Source organism: Microcaecilia unicolor, chromosome 2 (assembly GCF_901765095.1).
Source record: "Microcaecilia unicolor chromosome 2, aMicUni1.1, whole genome shotgun sequence".
NCBI lineage: Eukaryota > Metazoa > Chordata > Amphibia > Gymnophiona > Siphonopidae > Microcaecilia > Microcaecilia unicolor.
The window spans coordinates 355,818,144-355,842,754 of NC_044032.1; the positions used below are offsets into that span (position 1 = coordinate 355,818,144).

The window sequence follows — 24,611 nt, forward strand, 5'->3', positions numbered from 1 at the left end:
TGAAAAATTTGTGCACATGGCCTTTTATGCTTTCACTAATGAACTGGAGATATAGAACAGGTATTGAAATATGGAGAAAAGAATAGGATATTTAGATGGAATACAGTTTCTCCAGCTGGACTCAATTTAGAGATCAAGTAGACGATGTCGATATGAACAGGGGATCAGTGATTGGTTATTCTCGTCCTTTCATAGGAATAGGGAGGAGTTAGAATAAAAGGCAGTGAGATCACCACAGTCATTTCAAAGCATGATGAGAGAAGGCTGAGAAATGCCAGCGCTGTTTAAAACAGGTATTCCTAAGATTCTTTTGGAAGGAGACAGAGAGGTGGGGATGGTTATTAATCCTTGTCTGTATTGTTACTGGGGGTGTTCCTTGAAACAGATCCAGGGCGAAACATAGGCTATGTTGGATTTATTAATCTCCTGATGGATCGTTATGATCTTCATTCTGAGATGAGCATATAGCAAAATCTTTATTTAAAATATTAATGAAGAATGAAAATTGGAAAAGGAAAATAGTATATTTCACCTTTTAAACATTTTGATATATAATTTGAAAACAGTTCCACCATTGGACCGATGAGGAGGTGGGAATGTAAACCTCACTGATTGGAAAGTTATGTTTAGGGAGTGACACCGCTGAGGTCCATGGTAAACTGACATATGTATAGGAGGTAGTTTATATTTAAACCTGTAGTGATTTAAGCCCTCCCAAAAGAGTTTGCTATTATTAGTGGGTATTTTCACTGTTGTCTGCAAAAATGGGCCTTTTTTTTAATGGGATGGGAAAAGGGCATATGGTAAAACTGAAACCAGCGCATGTCCAAAACCAGCATGAGCCCTTAATGCCACCCACTGATCTAGCAGTAAGGGCTCACGCACTACACGCACGGTGACTGTTCAGCACATGCCAACTGCCAATTATCGCTGGAAATGACGTACGTGAGAGAAAATAAATTATCCAGGTGTTATGGGCACAAGCTAAATCTAAAATTACCACCAGGTGGAGCGGTAACCTGCCGGTAGTCTTGTTTAACTAAACAAAATAAACCAGGACCTTAGCCACCGATTATCGGTGGCTAAGGTCCTGGTTTATTTTGTTTAGTTTTGGATGTTACCAGAGACACGATATTTTTGTATTGTTCCGTAGGTAGTCTTGTTTAGGCATGTACTGCACACACACAGCACCTAACGCGCCTTTGTAAAAAGGCTCCTCAATTACCTCACTAGTTCCTCCCATCTCTAGATAATTTATGTTAAAAAGCAGCGGTCCCAGCACAGACCCCTGGGGAACCCCACTAACTACCCTTCTCCATTGAGAATATTGACATTTAACCCTACTCTCTGTTTTCTATCTTTTAACCAGTTTTTAATCCACAATAGAACACTACTTCCTATCCCATGACTTTCTAATTTCCTCTGGAGTCTTTCATGAGGTACACAATATCGGCCTCACCAATCTATTACATTTCTTTGAAGGGATGAACAAACGTGGATAAAGGCGAGTTGGTTGATATTGTGTATCTGGATTTTCACAAGGCGTTTGACAAAGTACCTCATGAAAGACTTGAAGAAATTGGAGAGTCATGGGATAGGAGGTAGTGTTCTATTGTGGATTAAAAACTGGTTAAAGAATAGAAAACAGAGAGTAGGGTTAAATGGTCAGTATTCTGAATGGAGAAGGGTAGATAGTGGGGTTCTCCAGGGATCTGAGATGGGACTGCTGCGTTTTAACATATTTATAAAGGATCTAGAGATGGAAGTAACTAGTGTGGTAATTAAATTTGCTGACGACACAAAGATATTCAAAGTTGTTAAATCGCGAGAGGATTGTGAAAAATTACAAGAGGGCCTTAGGAGACTGGGCATCTAAATGATGTTTAATGTTAGCAAGTGCAAAGTGATGCAGGTGGGAAAGAGGAACCCGAACTATAGGTACATAATGCAAGGTTCCACGTTAGAAGTCACCAATCAAGAAATGGATCTCGGCATTGTTGTTGATGAATCATTGAAACCCTTTGCTAAGTGTGCTTTGGTGGCTAAGAAAGCAAATAGAATGTTAGGTATTATTAGGAAAGGAATGGAAAACAAAAGTTAAGGCGTTATAATGCCTTTGTATTGGTCCATGGTGTGAATGCACCTTGAATACTGTGTTCAATTCTGGCTACCGCATCTCAAAAAAGATTTAGTGGAATTAGAAAAGGTACTGAGAAGGGCGACGAAAAGGATTAAGGGGATGGGACGACTTCCCTATGAGGAAAGGCTGAAGCGTCTAAAGACGGCTGAGGAGAGATATGATAGAGGTATATAAAATAATGAATGGAATGGGTAGACGTGAATCATTTGTTTACTCTTTCCAAAAATACTAGGACTAGGGAGCATGTGATGAAGCTACAATGTAGTAAATGTAAAACAAATCGGAGTACATTTTTCTTCACTCAACGTGTAATTAAACTCTGGAATTTGTTGCTAGAGAATGTGTAAAGGTGGTTAGCTTAGCGGGGTTTAAAAAAGGTCTGGATGGCTTCCTAAAGGAACAGTCCATAGACCATTATTAAACTGACTTGAGGAAAATCCACTGCTTATTTCTGGGATCTTGCCAGGTATCTGTTACCTGGATTGGCCACTGTTAGAAACAGGATGCTGGGCTTGATGTACCCTTGGTCTGTCCCAGTGTGGTAATACTTATGTTAGCTGGTTTAACTCATACCTAATACTTTTTCCCCCCACTGTGTTTGCAATGTAAAACTCATATAAAAATGGTAGAAACTCTTCTAATTTTTGTGGGTTCTGTGAAAAAGGAATTGGCTCCTTCAGTCATATGCTCTTCCAGTGTTCAATGGTACAAATAATCTGGGGCCAGGTGTAGGTCACAATAAAGAAAATATTCAATCTGGAGACCATGATGTATAACAATTCTGAAGTCCCTTGTGTTGCATTGAACGTTACCTAGAGATGACTGCTCTCTGTTCCACATTTTACTGGCTAGGGTTCTAAAAACTATACTGGAAATTTTCAAGAATTTCCCTAGTAAATTATCTGTATTGGTTGAACAGAGTTTGTCTAATTTATAGATCTGAAGCCATAGCAACTAGTAAAGACAGCAGCTGTGACCTTTTATGAAGATCAGTCATTAATAATTGAGTGATATATTTGTTCTGATTGATTTGTGATGGGTATACTATACATACCCCCTCCTCATGTATCCGGCTTGGACTAAAAAGGAAGGGGGAAGAGAGAAGTATTCCAGGAAGTGAGAGAAGAAAAGATGATTATATCTGCAGATTGATAGGGGTAGAAAAATGATTATTCCAGGAGTGGATGTGATTATACCAGTAGGATATACGTTGAAATCATCTGCTCAGTGTGTAGCAGTAGCCAAAAAAGCAAACAGTATGGTAGTAATTATTAGGAAAGGAATAGAGCATAAAACAAAAAACATCATGTATGCCTCAGTACTGCTCTATTGTGAGATCATGCCTTTTATTTTATGGCTCCTTTTTTATGGAACGGGCTTCCTTTAGAAATTCAATGTGAATAATCTTTTAAAACTATGTTAAATACCCATCTTTGTACTAAGGCTTATTCTTAGAATTAAGGATTTACTGGGAAGGGTAGGTGGTCCTTTAGCATTTCATGTTACAGTGCTAGGTCTTGGTGTAAATGTCCTTGACATGATTGTCACTCTTCTGTTGATCAATGGTGTTCCTTTTCTTAACTGTTTGTTTTTAATTATGATTGTACATTGCTTTGATTTACTTGTTAAAAATGATTAAGAAAGTTTTAATAAACATAAATATAAATAAACATAACGCTAGACACTGCATCTCACAAAAAGATATAGTGGAACTGGAAAAGGTACAGAGAAGAGTGACCAAAATGATTAGGGGATGGAATGACTCTCATACGAGGAAGGGCTCTTCAGCTTGGGAAAAGAGATGGCTTCTTATTATATCCTCATTTAGATATATCCATTTGGATGCTATTTGACAATCCATCTTTAGAGTTCAAGGTCCTTTTCTATGGAACCATCTCCCAAATTTCTTAAGGCTGGAGTCCTCCTATTAGGCCTTCAAGATAAACCTGAATACCTTCCTCTTCAGAGGTGCTTTTAGTTAGTTTCAACACTTTTTATTGACGACAAGTCAAGATAAGCATTTGCACAAAGATGAAAACCATACAAAATAATATCTGTCATCAAAGTTTTAACCATTTAACCCCCCCTTTCCCCCCCACCCCTTAATATTAACATATACCAGTCACGGAAGAGAAAATAATGCTACTTATCTACACACAATTCTCAACCAAAAACATGTTCAAAACCAAGCCCCAGGGAGCACACCCCATATAAAAGACATCCGATTTCCAGCCAGCTATTGTCAACTCCCTCTCTCCCCTTCCCTTCCCTGCCCTCCATCCCATCCCAAGACGAAACTATGGTGCGTCTCACTGGCAGCTAATGTAAAAGCGTCCCTTACATACCATGTAAAAAAAAATAAGGGGGACACACAACCCAGTGCAAGCAGTAAGTAAGCACCTACTACAATTGAAACTAGACTCCACAATATGTCCCTCCCCACTCTCCCTAACCCTATAACTCCTATATAAAGGTATCTTCTATATCATTCCCATACCTAAAAGACACACAAGCTCCAATTCCAAGGGATCAAAGAGAATTAATTACCAGACTTCTGCCCCGAGTATGCAAAGATTATATATATGGCCCCCAAATGTCAAGAAAATTGCTTCCATCGCTTAGGAGATTCCCGTACCCCCCCCCCCCCCCTCGACGCTCAAAAAGCATGAACTCATGTAATTTATTCCTCCAATGCCAGAAGTACGGGGGAGAGTCGCTAACCCATTGGCTCAAAATGAGCCTCTTACCAGTCCAGCAAGTCTTATGAATCAGTTGCTTAGCTGGCCCACTCTGCAATGCAAAAATCTCATATTTGTCTAATAGAATACCAGCAGGGGAGCTGAAAACTCTGGAACCTAGCAGAAACATCAGGTAGCGAAGAATAGCGGCCCAAAAAGTCTGCACTCTAAAACAATCCCATAAACAGTGAAAAAAGGAACCCAGCGCCCTCCCACACTTCCCACTCAAAGGAGTATCCACCCCCCCCCCATCTTGAAAATCTGAGCTTTCGTAAGATAGGCTCTATGAAGAATATGGTATTGACATTTCCGCAAGCCAGCATTGCCAGTCAACCAAGGAATCCAAGAAGTCAAGACATTAAAATCTAAGGAGAGGTTGGGTCTCGACAAATCCCAGGCCCAACGCTGCCTAATCAACTCCCGGTCCTTACAAAGTGGCAACATTCCTAGGGCCTTATAGAGACCCGAGACCAAGAGTCGACCCCCCCTCACCGATTGAAAAAGCTGGCTCACTTGGTGACTATGTCGAGAACGCAAGGTGGCAGCACCTAAAGAATCGACATAACGTGCCAGTTGGTTATGAGAGAAGATGTTATTAATTTCATACCCAATGCCCAAGGCCCCCAGGTTCAACAATGAACACTGGAAATTCAAAACATACGCCAACCGAGTTATGCCCATCTGTGCCCAACGTCGGAACGTGATATTATCAATCCCAGGTTTAAACAGCAAATTTCCACAAATTGGCAACAAATCAGACATATGTAAGTCCAGTCCCCAAGCCCTCATCATGTCTCTCCAAAGTACACGTAAGGAAGACAACATTAGCTATTTCGCAAGTGGACCGAGAGAACAGGACCTGGTACTTGCAGCAAAAAATAAAAATGACAAGGGGCAAAGTATTGACGCTTCAGCTGCCGAGGCGTGTAGTCTTCCTTATCAAAAAACCAGTCACCTAGATGACGTAAAAGACATGCCCGATTATACCGCCTTAGATCCGGCAGACCCAACCCCCCTTCACCCCAAGAACCCATTAGCGAAGGCAACGGGAGCTTAGCCTTCTTCCCTCTCCAACAATAACGCCTAAGCAGACTATGAAGTAATTTGAGATCTCGCTGATGAATATAAAAAGGCATCAGCTGTAACAGGTAGAGCCATCTAGGGAACTCCACCATACGAAACAACTGAATTCGCCCATATAGTGTAAGAGGCAAGGACACCCATGCTCACAGTCGTGCCTCCGTGGCCCGTAGTAATCGTGTAACATTTAGATGATATAAGTCCGTCAATTTCATGGACAAGCAAAGGCCCAAATAAAGAAAAGAACCCTTTGCCCATCCAAGAGGAAAACTCAACCCCTACTCCTGTCGCAGAGCATCCCTAGAGGCCAATGCCAGGGATTTAGCATAGTTAAGCTTAAAGCCAGCAAAATTCCCAAACTCTTGGAAGAGCTCCAACAAAGTGGAAAATGATCTAAAGGGGTCTGTAAGATGTACTAGGAGGTCATCCACAAAAGCCGACAGAAGAAACCTCGAAGAGCCTAGCGGCACTCCCATAATGTCAGGATGAAGAGCTATCTTTCTAACCAGGGGATCCAACGACAACACAAACAAAAGAGGAGACAATGGGCTCCCTTGCCTCGTACCCCTGAAAATCCGAAACCAGTGCGAACGTACCCCATTTACGCACACACACTCCTGGGGTACTAAATACAGAATGCAAACTGCATCCAAAAAAACCCCTCGAAACCATAATGCCGCAAAGCAGCAAACAGATATGGCCATCTCACCCGATCAAACGCTTTTTCTGCGTCAAAACTAACCAAAAGGGAAGACAAACATTTCTGAACCACCACTTCCAATGATGCCAAAATAGAATGAACATTCTTAACTGCTGTCCGTCCTTTCACAAACCCCACCTGGGCTACGTCAACCAGATCAGGAAGTACCAAATACAGCCTATTTGCTAAAATCTTGGCGTATAATTTGACATCAACATTAAGGAGAGATATAGGCCTATAGGATCCCGGGTCCTCTAAATTTTTCCCCTCTTTAGGTATCACAACTATCTGGGCTAACTTGAAGGTCTCTGGGATAGTCTGACCTGTCACCATCAAATTGAACAAAGCCAGTAGCGGTGCTTTAACTCGTTCAGAAAACTACTTGTAAAATTCTATGTGATATCCGTCCGGACCCGGCGTTTTATGAGAGGCGCTCTGCTGCAGAGCTAACATAAGGTCTCCTTCCATAAAGCTTATTCAAAAAGCTCAACTGCCGAGGAGAAAGCCTAGGCAACACCAAATTATACAAATACAAGTCACTATATAACCCATCCTCGTCTGGAGTTGCATATAAAATTTCATAGAACTGGCCAAATCGATCCGCTACCTCTCTATCCAGACGTAACATCTTACCATCTAAGGCTTCACCTGAAGAATTCGAGAGAATCCCCCCTTTTCCCAAACCATACGGGCCAGCAACTGCCCAGCCTTATAACGAAACAATCGATACTTATAATATAATTGGGACTTAACCGCTCTTTGATGTAACAATTCATTCAACTCCTTTTGAGCCACCAACAAAGCCTGTTGTTGCGCATCTAAGGGAGAATTCCCACACTTAATTCTATGCCTCCTAACCAGTATCTCCAGACGAAGGATTTATCCCTAAGCTTCCGGGCTCTTGCTCAATAAGAGATGATATCTCCCCGCAACACAGCTTTCACTGTTTCCCAAAAAAAGAGCAGGCTGTTGCTTGTGAATACCATTATGAAATTCATAATCATCCCACCGTTCAAACATGCAAGCCTGGAACCCCATATCCCCTACCAGGTCTAGGGGGTACCTTCAGAGATGATCTCCCTCTCTATCTGGGGGACAATCAAGCAGTAACCAAATCAGGGCATGGTCCGACACTGCATAAGGGCCAATTTCTGCCTGAGAGATCTGAGAAAAAAGGGGACTCGAGACAAAAAGATAATCTATACGGGATTGAGAAGCATGAGCTCTAGAGAGATGAGTAAAGTCTCTTTCCGAAGAGTGCAAAACGCGCCACACATCTACCAGATCTAAAGCATTGCAGAGCAGCGATAGGGCACCACGACGTCCCCCGGAGCTCCCCGAACCAGGGCCTGACCTATCTATCAAAGGGTCAAACACCAAATTGAAATCTCCCCCAAGGATTATGTTCCCACCAAGGTAGGGGGTCAACTTAGCAATCAACCCCTGAAGAAGGCTTTGTCAAAAACATTTGGGGCACATACATTGCAAAGCACTAGGTGGCGACCCACTACTTCCACCGAGGTTAAAATATACCTACCCTCAGGGCCTACCGCCATTGACTTAGTCAGGATCTGTAACCCTTTCCAGAACAGAATCATCATTCCCGCCTTCTGACCAATTGCAGGGGCTTCTACCAAAGACCCAACCCATCCTCTTTTAAATTTAGCATGTTCCCCTGAAGACAAATGTGTTTCCTGTATAAAAGCAATATCTGCTTTATGTCTCTGCAAAGCCTGCAACACCTTGGTTCTTTTTATAGGGGAGGAACCCCCCCCCCCCTACATTCCAAGAAATTATCTTAAGTGATCCCAGAAACCCAAAAATCACACACTGTCAGAACAAAACATTTCTGCTCAAAACACAAGGAGGAATGCCTCCCCCCCCCCCCAGTCCCTGGGCTCCCTCCCTCTACCCACCCATTAGACTTTTCATTCACATAACAAACCTAAAGGTACCTCACACACACACACCCCATAGCTGCCACCAACTAACCCCTTCCTCTCCCCCACCCCACCCCCCTTAGAAATCCCCACATATCTTCTGTGAAGATCTCGCGAGCCCCCTCCCCTGCACCCACACGCATACCACATAATATCAGAATATCAAGATTTTATCTCATGGAGATTATACCATATGGACAACTACTGATCTGCATATTGCTGTCCTCAACACAGCAGGTCATGTCTGTTCCAAAGTGCCCACTTCTTGTCGCGCAAACTTTAAGGCCTCTTCCGCTGTAGTAAAATGTTTTTGTGTCCCCTTGTACCAAATCTTTAATCGAGCAGGATATAGCAGAGCAAATTGGACCTTTCTGGAGAATAACAAATTGCAAACTTCTCTGCATGCCCATTGCCATGTGGACACCCCAGCAGAAAAGTCCTGGTAGCAGCGAATCAAATAATTTTCATATTGTAGCAGACCTGTCTGCCGGATAGCACAAAAAATGTCCTGTTTATGAGCAAAGTTTAATAGCTTGAAAATCACCACCCGAGGACGCGGGTCGTTAGTCTTCCCAGGTCCCAAATGATGGGCGCGCTCCACACGCAAAGGGCCCGCCGAAAGCTGTAACTTTAGCACTTTAGGAAGCCAGCCTTCCAAAAACTCCCGCAGTTCCAAATCCTTTACCGTCTCAGGGAGCCCCACCATCCGCATGTTACTCCTCCGTGCCCGATTCTCGAGATCTTCCAATTTGATCTCCAAATGCTTCACCCTGCACTGCAGAGACTGCTGTGATACCTCCTGCTGCTGCAATTTATCCTCAACATCAGACAAACGTTGCTGATAGAGGGAAAATTCCGACTGAATAGTACCCAGTTTCTCACCAGCTGGTCTGTAATCCTCTGCAATTTTAAATCCACTGAAGCATCAGGGAGACCTCCGCAGCCACCTCTGCAGCCCACGCAGAGCCCACAGATTTCGGGCTCATGCTTTCTCCGTCCGCCATCTTGGATTCCACTACGCGACTCCGAGTACCGTCTTTCTTCGCCTCCTTAGACGCCATTCCCAGCCAGCAAGAAGATCCAATCTGTCTAGGCATTCCCCTAGTAGGTAGGCAACCCGAAACTATTCGTTTACCACAAAAATAAAAAATAAAAAGTGGCGTATGGGTGTTCAATCGGGGGAGACAGGAGCTCAGCCCGGCGACAGCTTCTCTGTAGCCAAGCATCACGTGATCCAACTTCAGGGATGCTTTTAATAAACATTGATTAATAAATTTGTCAGAGTACATGGACCAGACAGCTGAGCAGTGCTGGGCTGAACTAACTTTGCAACATGACCTTTTATCTCATCTTTGCCTAATATGTTTTAAAATTATTTTCTTTTCTCTCTTTGATAATTGCTTAGCTATTGTAAACCGCTTCGATGGCTCTCCAAATGGCAGTATATCAAATTTTATGTTTAAACAATTTTTATTAACATTTCAGCATATTAAATCCAAACAATACATTTTGCTTGACACATTTCACCAATGAATTATGCTGCATAAAACTCACATATTACTGAACAGCATCCAAAACGTTTTAACATTTTCTCCCCTGTCCTAGTTCCCTCTACCCCCTTATTTGTCTGTGGATTTTTATGGTTAAACAGTTTTTATTAGCATTTAGCATATTAATCACACAGTGCTTCTCGCTAGACTAAATCATCAACGAGTTATGCTATGTAAGCCACTACAATTCTGATCAGTAACTTCAAATTTTTAATTCCCCCCCCTTTCCCCTCAGCTTCCCCCTCCCGCCCCACCTCCCAATCCTTTGGTAATCAAACATCCGAATAATTTATATACTCAATACTCATTTAATACCTCCTATATTCCCTTATCCCCCCTGGGCTTGGGCTCTGATAGCCCGGGGTACCTCCCTCCCCTTCCCTGCGTGTCAACCTTAAATGGGGAGCGGTTTTGTAGGGGGCATCGCTCCCCATATCAGGGTTACAGCAAATTAAGAAGCAGACTTCGTCCTTGCGGGCTTAGTTCCTGTATGTAATGATCCCAGATCCTTACAAAACTCTTTTTCCGTTTCGGAGATCCCTTTGCTTCCCTGGCTTCCCAAGTGGCCAACTCGTGCACTTGGTTTCTCCAATGCCAGTAAGCCGGCGGGTCTGATGAGATCCAATTTTGTAAAATATTTTTTCTAGCCACCAAACATACTTTGCGACACCATATTCTATCCCCCTCAGCCTGCATTTGGAATGCTGTTTGTGTATCTAGCACGTAATCTAGCACGGGTTTCTTTACTATAAAAGACATAAATCTCTGGATCTCTCCCCAAAAAGCTTTTACTCTTGGACATCCCCAAAAGGCATGGTATAGAGTGCGGGGTATGTGATCACATTTAACACATTTCTCCTCCCTTGTGCCGCCCATGTGTCCCCATTGCCGTCCAGACATGTAGGCCCTCACCACCACTCTGAATCCACATTCTCTAAGTCTCTCATCTATAGTGAGGGCCGGGATATGTGCCAATGTTGCCCCAATGTCCCATCCAGCTAGGGTGGTTCCCGATTCCTTTTCCCATTTTTGTATTATATAGTTTAAGTTATGTGGTGGGGTTCGCTTCTGCAACATTTTATATATGTTTGATACTGTCAGAGTCACGTGATGCGCTGTGAGTGAAAGGTGCATTGCAGCATCGCTCCGAGGCCTCTGCTCTACATATCGTTAATTGTGACCATATACCAGCCGCATCGGCGGGAGTTTTACCTGTGATACGCTGTGGGAACAGTGTATGGAACAATATCTGATCTCGATGCCGGCAGGGAGCTCCAAAAAGGCTGCGAAAGCAGAGAAAGAAAAGGTGACACCGACCATCGGCGAATCCAAGATGGCGGGCGGAGCGCCGAGCGCGGATGAAGAATTCTCCGCCAAACAAATGAATCAGATCACAGCTGCGATGGGAGCGGCACTGGAACCCAAATTTGTTGAATTGAATGGGCGGTTTGAAAGGCTAGATGCCTTATTGCTGGATTCTAACAAGCGACTGACAGAGGCAGAGCGGAGAGTTTCAGACATGGAAGACACGTGTAACCGCGTGGCGCCAGAGCTCGACCAACTAAAAGAGACTGTGCGAGCACAACAAGACAAGATTGAAGATCTAGAGAACCGGGCACGAAGGAGTAACCTACGCATTGTAGGCCTGCCAGAAAAGCTGCCAGAAAAGAACTTAAGTTTCCTGCTGGAGCAGTGGTTTAACACGGAATTTGCCTTGTCTGATAGTTATGGCCCCCTGTGCATTGAACGGGCTCACAGGCTGGGCCGGCTGAAACTTGAGAACCAAAAGCCACGTGTTGTCATCATTAAAATTCATAATTATTCCCACAAAGAGGAAATATTGCTTGGGTACCGCGCAAAGAGAGACACACTAAAATACGATGATGCGCAGATCCGGATCTTTCAGGATTACTCTGCGGGGGTGCAAGAGAGAAGACGTCGTTTTCACCCGCTCTGCACTTCCCTAGTAGAAAAGAAAATAAGATTTATGCTATTGTATCCTGCCACGCTGAAGGTGCTGCATGAAGGAACGTGGTCTTCATTTGATTCGGTACAAGGGGCAACGGAGTTCCTGAACCGTAATGGAAAGGTGGTGGCCATGACAGATAAGTGAGGCAGAAGATCGTTACAGAGGATTTGCTGCTTTGTGCAGATGGTGGGGAACACACTGACTGCATTAAGTTTAATTGTTGAGTATTTGATACCGGCTGGAGAACAGAATGATGGACGGTGGAGTGGGGGCCTCAGCATTCAGTGACTACCTGTGAGATGGAAGAAGTTCCACTCAAGTTCAGGGTAACAGTAGGAGTAAGCGGGGGGGGGGGAGGGGGGTGGAAGGGAGGAAGGGTGGGTGGGAGGGGGGAGGGGGGAGTTTGGGGCGGGTAATAATGGTATCCTGATATTGAAGATGTGGGAGATGGACATGAGGGGTTGGGGGGAGGGGGGAGAATCGTGTGTGTATTATGCTTCTCAAGATGATGTTACATGTATCAATTGTGGTGGCAGCGTTGTTAAGCAGATGTGCTACACGTGGGATCCGGGGGGAGGCTGGGCCCCTGGATTCACAGCAGCAGGGAACCTTGGTTTGCGACATGCTTTGGGATGGGACCCCTAATTGCAGATTAGTAACTTGGAATGTGGGGGGAATCACCTCCCCGATCAAAAGAACGAAAATCTTGGCTCACTTGAGGCGCCTTAAGGCAGATATAGCATGTCTGCAGGAGACAAGATTGTCAGAGGAAGAACATGCAAAGCTGTGCAAATCCTGGGTGGGCCAGGTGCACTCGGTATCATCGGGAGGGAGAAGGAGCGGAGTGGCTATCCTGCTTCATAAGAGGTTGATGGTCACTTCCGAGGTACTTTTACAGGACCCCTTAGGCAGATATATACTGATAAAGATGTGCCTGCAAGGTAGAGAGGTATATTTACTAGCAATATACGCCCCCACGCCCTATGATAAGAACTTTTTCCCTGAGCTGCTAAGGGCTCTGGTGCCATATCAAGGTAAAAGCCTTATTCTTGCAGGTGATATGAACCTCTTAATAGATCCTGAGATTGACTGTACAGGCTCCCGTAGCGACGGGAACACAGGAAGAGCAGCACAGGGGGTGTTGGAGGAGTTTGCAGTCTCACTGGATTTGATAGACGCTTGGAGGGTACTACATCCTGGGGAGCAAGAGTTCTCTCACAGGTCCCGGGCCCATGGATCCTGGTCCAGACTAGATTATATATTTGTATCATCAGTGCTCTTTCCCTGTGTGCTAGCATCCCATATAGAGGAAGTGGTGGTCGCGGACCATGCACCTGTTTGGGTAGAGCTGGAACCGCCGGGGAGCTTTAGTCCTGTCCCGACCTGGAGATTCCCAGGATACTTAACTAAGAACAAAGATTTTCAGGAATTTTTGAGGGGTCGATGGGAGGAATATGTATCCCACAATGAGCAGCATCAAACTAACCCCCAATTGTTTTGGTGCGCTGCGAAGGCTGTACTGAGAGGGGAGATAATATCATATACAGCGGCTCGTCGAAAGAAGACGGCCGCGAGCCTTGTAAATTTACAACGACAATTGAGAAAAGCCAAACTCTTAAGTCTTCACTCCCCGACCCAAGCTAATAGGGATGCATATGTAGCACTGCAAGTGTCTATTAATACTATACTGCATGAGCACACACAGCGTAGGTGGTTATTTCAAAAGTTCCGCTTTCATAGATTTGGGAACCGCACAGGCGGGCTATTAGCTCGTCTAGTTAAGAGTAAACGGGGCACGCGGACTATCATGGCTTTGAAAGACAGTACAGGAGTGGTGGTAAACCGACCAGAGCGTTTACTGCAGATATTGCAAGATCACTTCCAGGCAGTGTATAGAGGGGGAGACCGGGCAGATAGGAATTCAATGAATGACCTATTAAATCGGGCGGGCATGCCCAGATTGTCAGACCAAGCGGTAATGGAGTTGGACATGCCGCTACAGATGAGAGAGCTACAGAAAGCAATTAAGGGATTGCGGCCGTTAACAGCACCAGGTGAAGATGGCTTCTCGGGAGAGTTCTTTAAATTGATGCAGGCACCAATGGGGGGAGCATTGCTTGATTATCTGCAGGCCATCATACAGGAGGGCACGATCCCGGGTAGAGAAAATACAGCCCTCATTTCACTCATATTAAAACCGGGTAGGCCGCCCGAAGATCCGACATCGTATAGGCCTATCTCTTTGATCAATGTGGATATCAAACTCCTTGCAAAGGTAATGGCCAATAGACTGGCTACCCGGATTGCAGAGTTGGTGGATGTGGCACAGGTGGGCTTTATTCCTCGAAGACAATCAGTATTGCATGTCCGCAGAATCCTACTGGCTATGGCACAGAGCAAATGTTCACAGACACCGTTACTAGTGGCAAGCTTAGATGCTGCTAGGGCTTTTGACCAGGTGGACTGGAGATATTTGTTTCATGTGTTGGAATGGGTGGGGCTCCCTGAGGGGTTTTTGAGAGCAGTCAAAGCACTCTACTCAGGTATGATGGCGCAGATTGTAGCGAATGGGAGTAGGTCGGCACCATTTGAAGTACAACGCGGTACGAGGCAGGGCTGCCCATTGTCCCCGCTCTTGTTTGACCTTTCTCTAGAACCCTTGCTGCGGATACTTAACAAGACAAGTAAGATACAGGGCATTAATGTAGGGGGGGAGGAGCTTCGTGCGCTGGCGTATGCGGATGACATCATGCTTTTGCTCGCGGACCCCCAAGCCTCTCTAGAATACGTTTTACAGGTAGTGGAACAATATGGTGAGGTGTCAGGGTTTTCCCTTAATCTCCAAAAGTCATGTGCAATGGCACCGGATGATGACACGTTCCGTGAGTGGAGAGGTCAATTCCCACTGCGCCGGGAAGAGGTAGCACTAAAATACTTGGGGATCCTAATACCTAGAGATTTAGCACTCCTATATGAACAAAATGTCAGAATACTCATGGAGATGACGAAAAAACAGTTGCTGCTCTGGCAGGCCCTCCCTTTATCTTTGTGGGGAAGGATAGCGCTGTTTAACATGCTGATAGTGCCGAAATGGGTATACGTTTTTCAGCAGCTCCCGCTATTTCTAAAAAGAAAGGATGAGAATAAACTGGGGAAAATGTTGCAAACATATTTATGGAAAGGGAAACGCCCAAGACTAAGGCTCTCAATGATCTGGACACCCAGGGAGTATGGGGGTATGGGAATGTTGAACCTTCGATCGTTAACGGTAGCATGCTCTATGCGTCACATAAGTGATTGGTTCCGAGGATCCTCGGACTTCTCCCTGACGGCTATAGAGACCTCGGTTTTCCCGGAGATTCAACTTAGTCACTTGTTACATACTGGGGGTAAATTACCTCAGGCGGCGCTGAAACGCCATCCATTGCTGGGATCCCTGCGAGCGACTTGGAGGTGGCTTTGCCGTCGCCATCAGCTTTCCGCTAAAGTAACGCCCTACCTTTCAATCTGTAATAATCCGGATTTCCCACCAGGTCAGGGAAATAGTGTGTTTAAACAATGGGAAAAGAAGGGCATAATATATTTGGTGCACATCATAGATGAGGAAGGTAAGATACGGCCTTTTGCCACCTTGCAACAGCAATATGGGATCTCAAGGAGGCATTTCTTTGCGTATCTCCAATTAAGACATTATGTACAGACTTTACCCTGGACGGACTTGACGGAGGATGTGTCCGACATTCTCTCAGAGGCCTATACGTTGGGTGCTCAGCTGTGTGTGCCATTAAGATTTCATCACCAGCAGTTGAAGGACACGACTGTAGAGCTGCAGTATGCATCCTTGGCAACAGACTGGTCCAAAGATTTAAATTGTGAGGTGACGGAGGAGATGTGCAAAGCATATTTAAAACAATTATATGCGCGGCGTTTGTCAGTACTACAGCGCGAAAAACTATATAGATTCTTGTTAAGACTGCACATCTCTCCCCTGCGGGCATTCAGGGCAAAAATTTCCAATTCCGGGGTCTGTCCAAAGTGTGGGGCGGTTATGGCCTCCTTAGGGCACATGTTCTGGCTCTGCCCGGAGGTACAGCGCTTCTGGGGGGCAGTGCTACAGATTATAGACTTATGGTGGGGATGTACTCTCACTTGTGACCCCTTGCTGCTATTTAATAGCTTTAAATTTACAACACAACCTCCGGCGGGGTTCAAGAGATTTGTACAATTAGCAATTTTTTGCGGCATTCATGCCATCTTGACAGCCTGGATGATGCCGCAGGGCCCTCACATCTGGAGGTGGAGATTACAGTTAATTCACCAAATGAGAATAGATAGGTGTGGGGTGCAAAACATGGACAGTGTCCCAGGCACCAGGTTTAGAGAAATGTGGGAACCAGTGTGGAGCGCCTTGCCACCTAAAGGGAGAAGTTACATCCTAAACATTTAACCATCTTAACATTTAATCAGCACGCATGAAGGGAGGGTGGGTAGGGAGGGAGGGAGTTGGGTGGGAGGGGATAGAGGGGATGGGTTTCTGTGCTGTACCTATTAGTGTACTGTAAGAGAGGGGAAGACTGGGTCTGACATCAGGGGAGTATACATCTGGTTTGATCATTGAGAAGGTCTCATCCCCACGCTAAGTGATTGGGGAAGTGGGCTGGAGGCTATAAGAATCAAAGCCTCTGGTCTACGTGCGGAACACTAGTCATTGACTTATAAAGTGTAAATGGTTTTCTTAAAGTTTTACTTGTTTAGTTGTTTGGTTGCCGGTACAGGGGAGAGGGGGGGGGGGGGGAGGGAGGAAAGAGGGAATGCAAATTTGTTGTAATCCTTAAGCACATGGCATCTTGAAGCACATATGTGTTGATTTTGTGTTGTGATATCTACCTGCAATATATGTATTGGATTACTAATAAAAAGATTTAAACATATGTTTGATACTGTCACACCCGTCACCTCCATGGGTTGGAAAAATATCCGTACTTTACCCCCTAGTTTCCTCCGTAAGTCTGATTGGTGCAAGGCTAAGATGTAGTGTTTGGCTTGGGCATAAGCGAATCGGTCTCCCCATGTAGTCCCAATCTTTGCCTGTAATTCCTCAAACGGGATAATAGTTGCTGCAGCTCCTAATAAATGCTCCACTCTTGTAATTCCTAGTTGTCCCCATCTGAGAAATACCAAATTACTTTGACCTGGTTCAAAATTCGGGTTCCCCCTAAATAAGAGCTCTGATGTTGTGGCACTCCCTCCCAACTTTTTAATCATCAACCTCCATGCCGCCTTCAGCGGTTGAAGCAATGAACATCGTTTGAGGTGGGCCGGGAGCTGGCCTTGTTTCAGATGCAGCAAAGTGACCATGTCATAGGGGGCGAAATATTCTTCTTCTATATTTAGCGGTGTAAATAAATTAGTCTGGCCAACCCAGTCTCCTATATGCCTTAATAGGCATGCCTGATTATATCCGGCAAGATTTGGCAATCCTAGTCCTCTATGGCCCCATCCTCCCACTAATAACGGAGTTTGCATTTTAGGTTTCTTTTGTGCCCAGCAAAACCTACTAAATACTCTCATGACTTTAGTCAAATCTCTCTTTAGTACACGCAGGGGAAGCGTCTGCATGAGATATAACCATCTCGGGAGTATTACCATTCTAATTAGATTTATCCTGCCTCTCAGCGTCAATGGGAGACCTTCCCATTTCTCTAACTGGCGTTTAGTCTCATCCACCATAATGTTTATATTAATCTCATATAAATTCTCTAATTCCATGGTCAATCTGATTCCTAAATATTTAAATGATTTATCTGCCCATCTCAAGGGGAAATCCTGATTCCATAGTTGCTTGACTGATAGTGATGAAGCCAGTGCTTCCGATTTTGCCAGATTCAACTTAAGGCCTGCATAGTCTCCATATTCCTTCAGGATTTCCATTAACGCCGAGAGGGATGCCCGTGGTTCCGTAATCATAACTAGGAGGTCATCTGCAAAGGCCGCTATTTTGAATACTGAACGTCCCATTTGCATCCCCTTTACCAACGGATTGTCTATTATCTCTCGAATCAACGGGTCAAGAGTCAAGACAAACAGCAACGGGGACAAGGGGCACCCCTGACGAGTTCCCCGTTGTATCAAGAACTCCTCTGATTCCACCCCATTGACTCTTATTTTTGCCTTCGGCCTATGATACAGGGTCCGTACTGCCGCCAGAAACCGGCCGCTAAACCCATATTTTTCCAGCGTCGCGAACAGGAACGCCCAGTGTACTCTGTCAAAAGCATTTTCGGCATCAAAACTAATAAGTAAAGACTGGGCGTTCCTGCGCCTCCGCATTTCCAAGGCCGCTATGATTTTCCTGAGGTTTTTAGCTATTACTCTGCCTTCTACAAAGCCCACTTGTGCCTCATGTATTAACTTTGGCAGCACACTTTTCATACGGTTTGCCATTATTTTTGCCAACAGTTTAAAATCCACATTTAGGAGGGAAATCGGACGGTATGACTCCGGATTTAGTAAGTCTCTCCCCGGTTTTGGTAGCACCACTATTTGCGCCAGAGCCAGACCATCCGGTGATTGCTCCATATCTATCACTTTATTAAAATAATTGGTCAAAGTCGGGGCAATGCTGTCTCCTAATATTTTATAGAATTCTATTCTTAGCCCATCCGGGCCTGGTGCTTTTTGCCGTTTCCCTTGTGCTATCCCCAGCAACACTTCCTCCACCTCAACCGGCTTGTTCAGCTTGTCTCTGTCCTGCTGACTGAGGGATGGTAAGCTTAAATTATCTAAATACATAGACTCTGGTAGTCCTTGGTCTTCCGGCTTCGCGTAGAGTTTACTATAAAATGCAGCGAAAGTTTGGCAGATTTGCTCCGCCTTAGTCTCTATCTTTCCCTGTTCTCCTCGTATTTGGAGTATTTGTCTTTTACTGCCCCTTGGGTTAGCCAGTCTAGCCATCAGGCGCCCTGCCTTATTGCCGAATCTATGTAACTGATACTTATAGTACAACTGAGGTTTAGATGCCCGCTGATTTAGTAGCACGTTGAGTGCCGTCTGCGTTTCTAAGAGTTTGCTGCAGTGGGCGTCTGTTTGTCTCTGTCCGTATGCTTTCCGGGCTCGACAAACTAATGCACTCAAACGTAAAATTTCCCTGTTTCGGGCTTTCTTCACATGGTGATAGTAACTAATTATTTCACCACGGAGTACTGCCTTTGCTGCATCCCAAAACAAAACCGGATCTCCTATATGTTGTGTGTTCAGGGTCATATAATCTTCCCATCGTTCCTTTACTTTCTCTCTGAATGTCCCATCGTTAAACAACTCTAGTGGAAACTGCCAAGAGCCATCTTTAGATCCTGTATCTCCCATGTCCCACTCTATATACACCCATGCGTGGTCAGATATCGTGTAAGGCCCTATATTTACCTCTTTTATCCCTCCAAACATGGCTTCTGATGTGAGAATGTAGTCTATTCTAGCTTGAGATGTATGCGCCCGTGCATGATGGGTATAATCCCGCTCACCAGGATGTAGGACTCTCCATATATCTACTAAGTCCAACATCTGTCCCAGTCGCTTCAGGCCCTTATTGGATGCCGTGTTATCACTTCTCTGCCCCCTGGAGCTGTCTATTGAGGGATCCCACACCGTGTAAGTTTTGGAGTGCTGGAGAAGGTGGGCTGTTACTTGATTGTAAAATTGCTTGTCATATTGGTTTGGTGCATATAAGTTACAAATTAGGATCGTTTGACCCGCCATCTCCACCTCCACCAACACATATCTGCCCTTTGGATCTCCTTTAAGAAGTCGGACTGCCGCTGCCACCCCTTTTCTAATTAACACCGCCACTCCTCCTTTCTTCCCCTGTGCTCCTGCCGAAATACATTCCTCCACCCACCACGTCTTTAACTTGGCTTCTTCTTGGCTAAGGTGCATTTCTTGCAGCAAAGCGATGTCTATTTTATGTCTCTGCAAGTGCTGCAATATTTTTGTTCTTTTAATCGGTGAGCTGATGCCTCCCACATTCCAGGTGACACATCTAACCATAATCTGTAGATGAATTGTATCGTGTCTGCCTCGCCACAAAACCAATTCTTCCTTGCAGAAGGGCATCCCAGCCTGTGCCCCTCCATTCCTGCCATCGCTCATTATTCAGCTCTTGCCCTCGGTCCTTTCTTTTCCACATTATATTGGTTGACCACCTACCCCCCTCTAATTCCCTCGTTACCCTCCTTTCCCCCCCATTTGCCTGTTTCCTCCCTCTTCCCGTCTCATATCCCATTCCCCCAGACTTGTGTTCCTCAATGGGGAACCAATCACTTTTGACGCCTCTAATCCTCCCCCCCCTGTATTGGTCAGAACATTAACATTATAACTCTGTATAACAGTTCTTTATATTTACCATCATTAAAACAGTACCTTTTAGAAAAGAAAGATGAAAGACAAAGAAAAAATGGGGAACTCCCTATACATCATCTCATTACATTAACCAAGACTCGTTTTGCATGTTTTGAAAGACCCCTTAATTGCACTTCATCTATTCAAGTATTGCTTTTGCTTTCAGCCCTTCACCTCCCTAGACCCAACCCCCACTATATCTCCCTCCATGATCCCCAGCAACTACAAACAGATAAAGGAAAAATAGAAAAAATAACATATCTTAAACAATTCTGTTCTCACATCTGGAGATGCTGCGCTTGCTTCTTCTCCAGGTCTTCTCTTTCTAATTAGAGCTTGTAGCTTCCAAGTCCCTCAAACTTTGAGATCCAAATTGACATTTAACTTCCCCAAACAGTACTTGCATGTGCTGATCAGTTTCTGCTTAAGACGGGGAAGCAGTGCTGGTTTCGGTCACCTCTCCCTTCTCCAGCCGTTGTAGGAATTCCTTCGCCTCCTCCACCGACTCATAGGAATGGATTACCCCATTGTGGGTGACTCTCAATCGCGCTGGATATAATAACGCGAAGCGGACCTTCAAGTTAAATAATTTGGAGCAGATTGAGGAAAAGGCACGTCTTTTCTCTGCTACACCCACTGAGTAGTCTTGAAAACAAAGAATCCTCTTCTGCTCGTACTGCAGGGTGTTCTCGTTCCTCGCGGCTTGCAGGATCATCTGTTTGTGGGCGAAATTTAGCACCTTCAAGATTATAACTCATGGTTTAGTAGCTTGATCTCGACGTACGCCTAGTCGATGGGCTCTTTCCACTCTTAGGGGTCCGATGGTGTCCGGGAATTTTACTCTCGCAGCGAGCCAGCGCTCCAAAACCCCTACCAGATCTCTGCCTCCGATAGCCTCGGGAAACCCCACCAAACGTAAATTGTTTCTTCGGGACCGGTTTTCAAGGTCCTCGATTTTTTGTTCCATCGCTTCTATTTGTTCCCGGAGTTGTTTCTGTTCGACTTCCACTTCTGTGACCCGATCTTCCACTTCACTTGTTCGGGTCTGAAACGCCACACATTCCCGCGTCAAGTCCTCCATGCGGGTTTGTAATTTCTCTAGTTTAGAGTCTATGGGTGATAGTTTTCTTTCCAGAAGCTCTTCTAGTACCATGGTCATTTCAGCCGTTATTTCGGCGACCCACGTGGATGAGACCGAGGAGCCGATCATGTTGGGTGAGGCCGCCATCTTTGGATCCGCCGATTTCTGTCGCAAGCGTTCCTTGGCGTTTGTTTTTGTGGTCATTTCTCTACCCGGCTCCCGCAAACGATTGCCAGGGCTTCAATTTCCCTTCCGATGTTGTTTAGATTTGTTTTTTAAGGTTTTAAATAGCCCGAATCTTAGGGGGGTCGAGGATCGAGGTCGGAGAGCGCTTTACATGCGTCCTCTCTCCGGCATGGCGTCACGTGATCCTCTCAAATTTTAATAAAATATAAACTGTACCTCTGACATGAACTGACCACTGTTGGAAACAGGATACTGGGCTACATGGACTCTCGGGCCCAGATGCATCAACCATACGTAAAAAAATCTAAAACGTTGAAGTCCTTAACGAATTTGAAAAAACGAAGCATGCACCAAAAAAAAAACAAGTTGCACATGTTCGGTGCGGTATTGAAAAGTACAATGTATGAAAGATTCGTAATCCCCGTCGGTAATCGGCCCCTAAAGCATGCGCAGAGCAGCCAAGCATTATGCTGGCTGCTCTGCGCATGCCACAAACGTCCAAAACAGCAACAACAAAAAAACACAAACACGTGGCTCCCCGCTTCCCCCTGCATCAATACAAAAATAAACATACATCAAAAAAGGATCTGGAGGGGGCAAAGGCGCTCGTCAGAAGCATCCAGTATGGACGGCCTTGCCCCCCCCCCCCCCCCCGCTTCCGCTCGTATAAAATAAAAAAATTAAAACAAAACTAAAAAGTTTAGCAGCCCCGGTCCCCCTCCCTTCCTGTCTCTCTCTGTACTCCTTCTCCCATAGCTCCGCCTCCCGGCATCCTCTGCCCCCGTGCCCCGCCCTCCTGAGGTTGTCGCCGCCGCTCCCCCCTCCACTGGACCCCCCCTCCACCTTACCGGCCCGCGCAGCGCCTCTCACCTCTGTGTGAAGGTGCTGCACGGGATGGAACAGCTGATCGGTGATCATTGCTGCCTCCTCCGACGTCTCTCTGTTCTTCCTGGGCCCACCCTCCTCTGACGTAAGTTACCCACGTAGATAACTAACGTCAGAGGAGGGCGGGCCCAGGAAGAACAGAGAGACGACAGAGGAGGCAGCAGTGATCGCCAATCAGCTGTTCCATCCCGTGCAGCGCCTTCACACAGAGGTGAGAGGCGTTGCGTGGGCCGGTAAGGCGGAGGGGGGGGGGTCCGGTGGAGCGGCGGCGACGACCTCAAGGGGCGGGGCACAGGGTTGGAGGATGCCGGGAGGCGGAGCTATGGGAGAAGGAGTACAGAGAGAGACAGGGAGGGTGACTGGGACTGCTAAACTTTTTAGTTTTGTTTTAATTTTTTATTTTATACGAGCGGAAGCGGGGAGCAGCGGCGACCTCAGGGGGGGGGGGCAAGGCCATCCATACAGAATGCTCCTGACGAGCGCCCTTGCCCCTTCCCAGTCCTTTTTTGATTTTTTTTTTTTTGGTTCATTTGTATTGTATGCAGAGGGAAGCGGGGAGCCACATGTTTGTGTTGTTTATTTTGTTTTTCAACACGCCAACTTGGAATTTTAAGGTGCAGGGGGAAGCGGGGAGATGACAGCTCAGGCCTTTACGACTGCTCTGACCATACATTTAATATGTCGCGTAAATGATTCGGTGTAATCGTCGGTATTGTTAGTGCATCCCGAATCGCCCACATTACAATGGTAGTTACTCTTTTGTATTCCATTTTCATTAGCTGCTTGCTTCGTCGGAAAAAGGCCTTTAATGCATGCAACGGTTAGGAATTTCCTTCGTTAAAGGGTTGTTAGAGGGTCGTTAAGTTTTAGTGCATCTGGCCCTCGGTCTGACCCATTACAGTAACTCTTACATTCTTATGAAATTGTGTGTGTGTGTGTGGGGGGGAGGTGGGAGGTGAAAGTAGGGAGATGATAGTGTGCCACAACGAAGTGAACCTAGTACCATGATGAAAAAGGTTCAGAACCACTGCCCTAAATCATTTCTTATTTGAAAATCAACAGGTATGACAACAGATACATAGCTCTACAAATCTCCATTTTCTCATGCATTTCCACTGAGTACCTATCCATGGATTCTATATATGGGACACAAATTTGGGCATGCAGAGCAGATGCATGCGCAAATGAATTAGTTAACAAGTCATTAATAATCTATTATTGGGGTTACCTGTAGAAGTGATAAGTAGTAGTAGTAGTAATTGGCACTAATTTGGACTTACGCACATATCTGCATATGTGCTATTCTATAACGCTGCAAGCCCAAAGTGTCTTGCGCATTACACAAAAGGGGGCGTGGTTAAGGGAGGGGCATGGCCAGGTCAGGAGCATTCCAAATATTTAGGCGCAGTGAGGATTTATACCATGTTTCAGCAGGCGTAAGTCCTTGTGCTCAAAATTGGGCGTGGGAATTGGTGCTAAGTGCTATTCTATGAAGGGCGCTTATGCGGCATGGTCTTTATAGAATACAAATTTAGTGCAGATCTTTCAGCACCTAATTTTGGATGCCATTTACTGAATCCAGCCCCTACTACTTTGCCAGTGCCAGAGGCATGATGCTGGGCTAGATGGACTTTGGTTATAATGGGTCAGACTAATTATGTTAAAACACCCTATAATAAAATACCATACATCATATGCTGCAGCACCAAAACACAATGAAGTCAATAGTCATATGACAATCGGAATTTTGAATTCTCTCATTTTGGCTTTTGCTGAACTGTGTATACAATTTAGGTCCCCTTTTATCATGCCGTGTGGTAATGCAGACAGAGCCCATTCAAAGTTAATGGGCTTTGTTGGCATTTAACCACACGGCTTGATAAAAGAGGGCCTTAAAACTAAACATTTATGGTAAAACAAAAAAATTATTTGTCAATAGTGAAATTAA

At 45.2% G+C, this 24,611-nt stretch overlaps 1 protein-coding gene across 1 annotated transcript in view; it reads right to left on the minus strand.

Moving 5' to 3' along the window:
* Positions 1-24,611, minus strand: part of TEX15 (testis expressed 15, meiosis and synapsis associated) — a 330,552-nt gene that overhangs the window by 36,555 nt on the left and 269,386 nt on the right.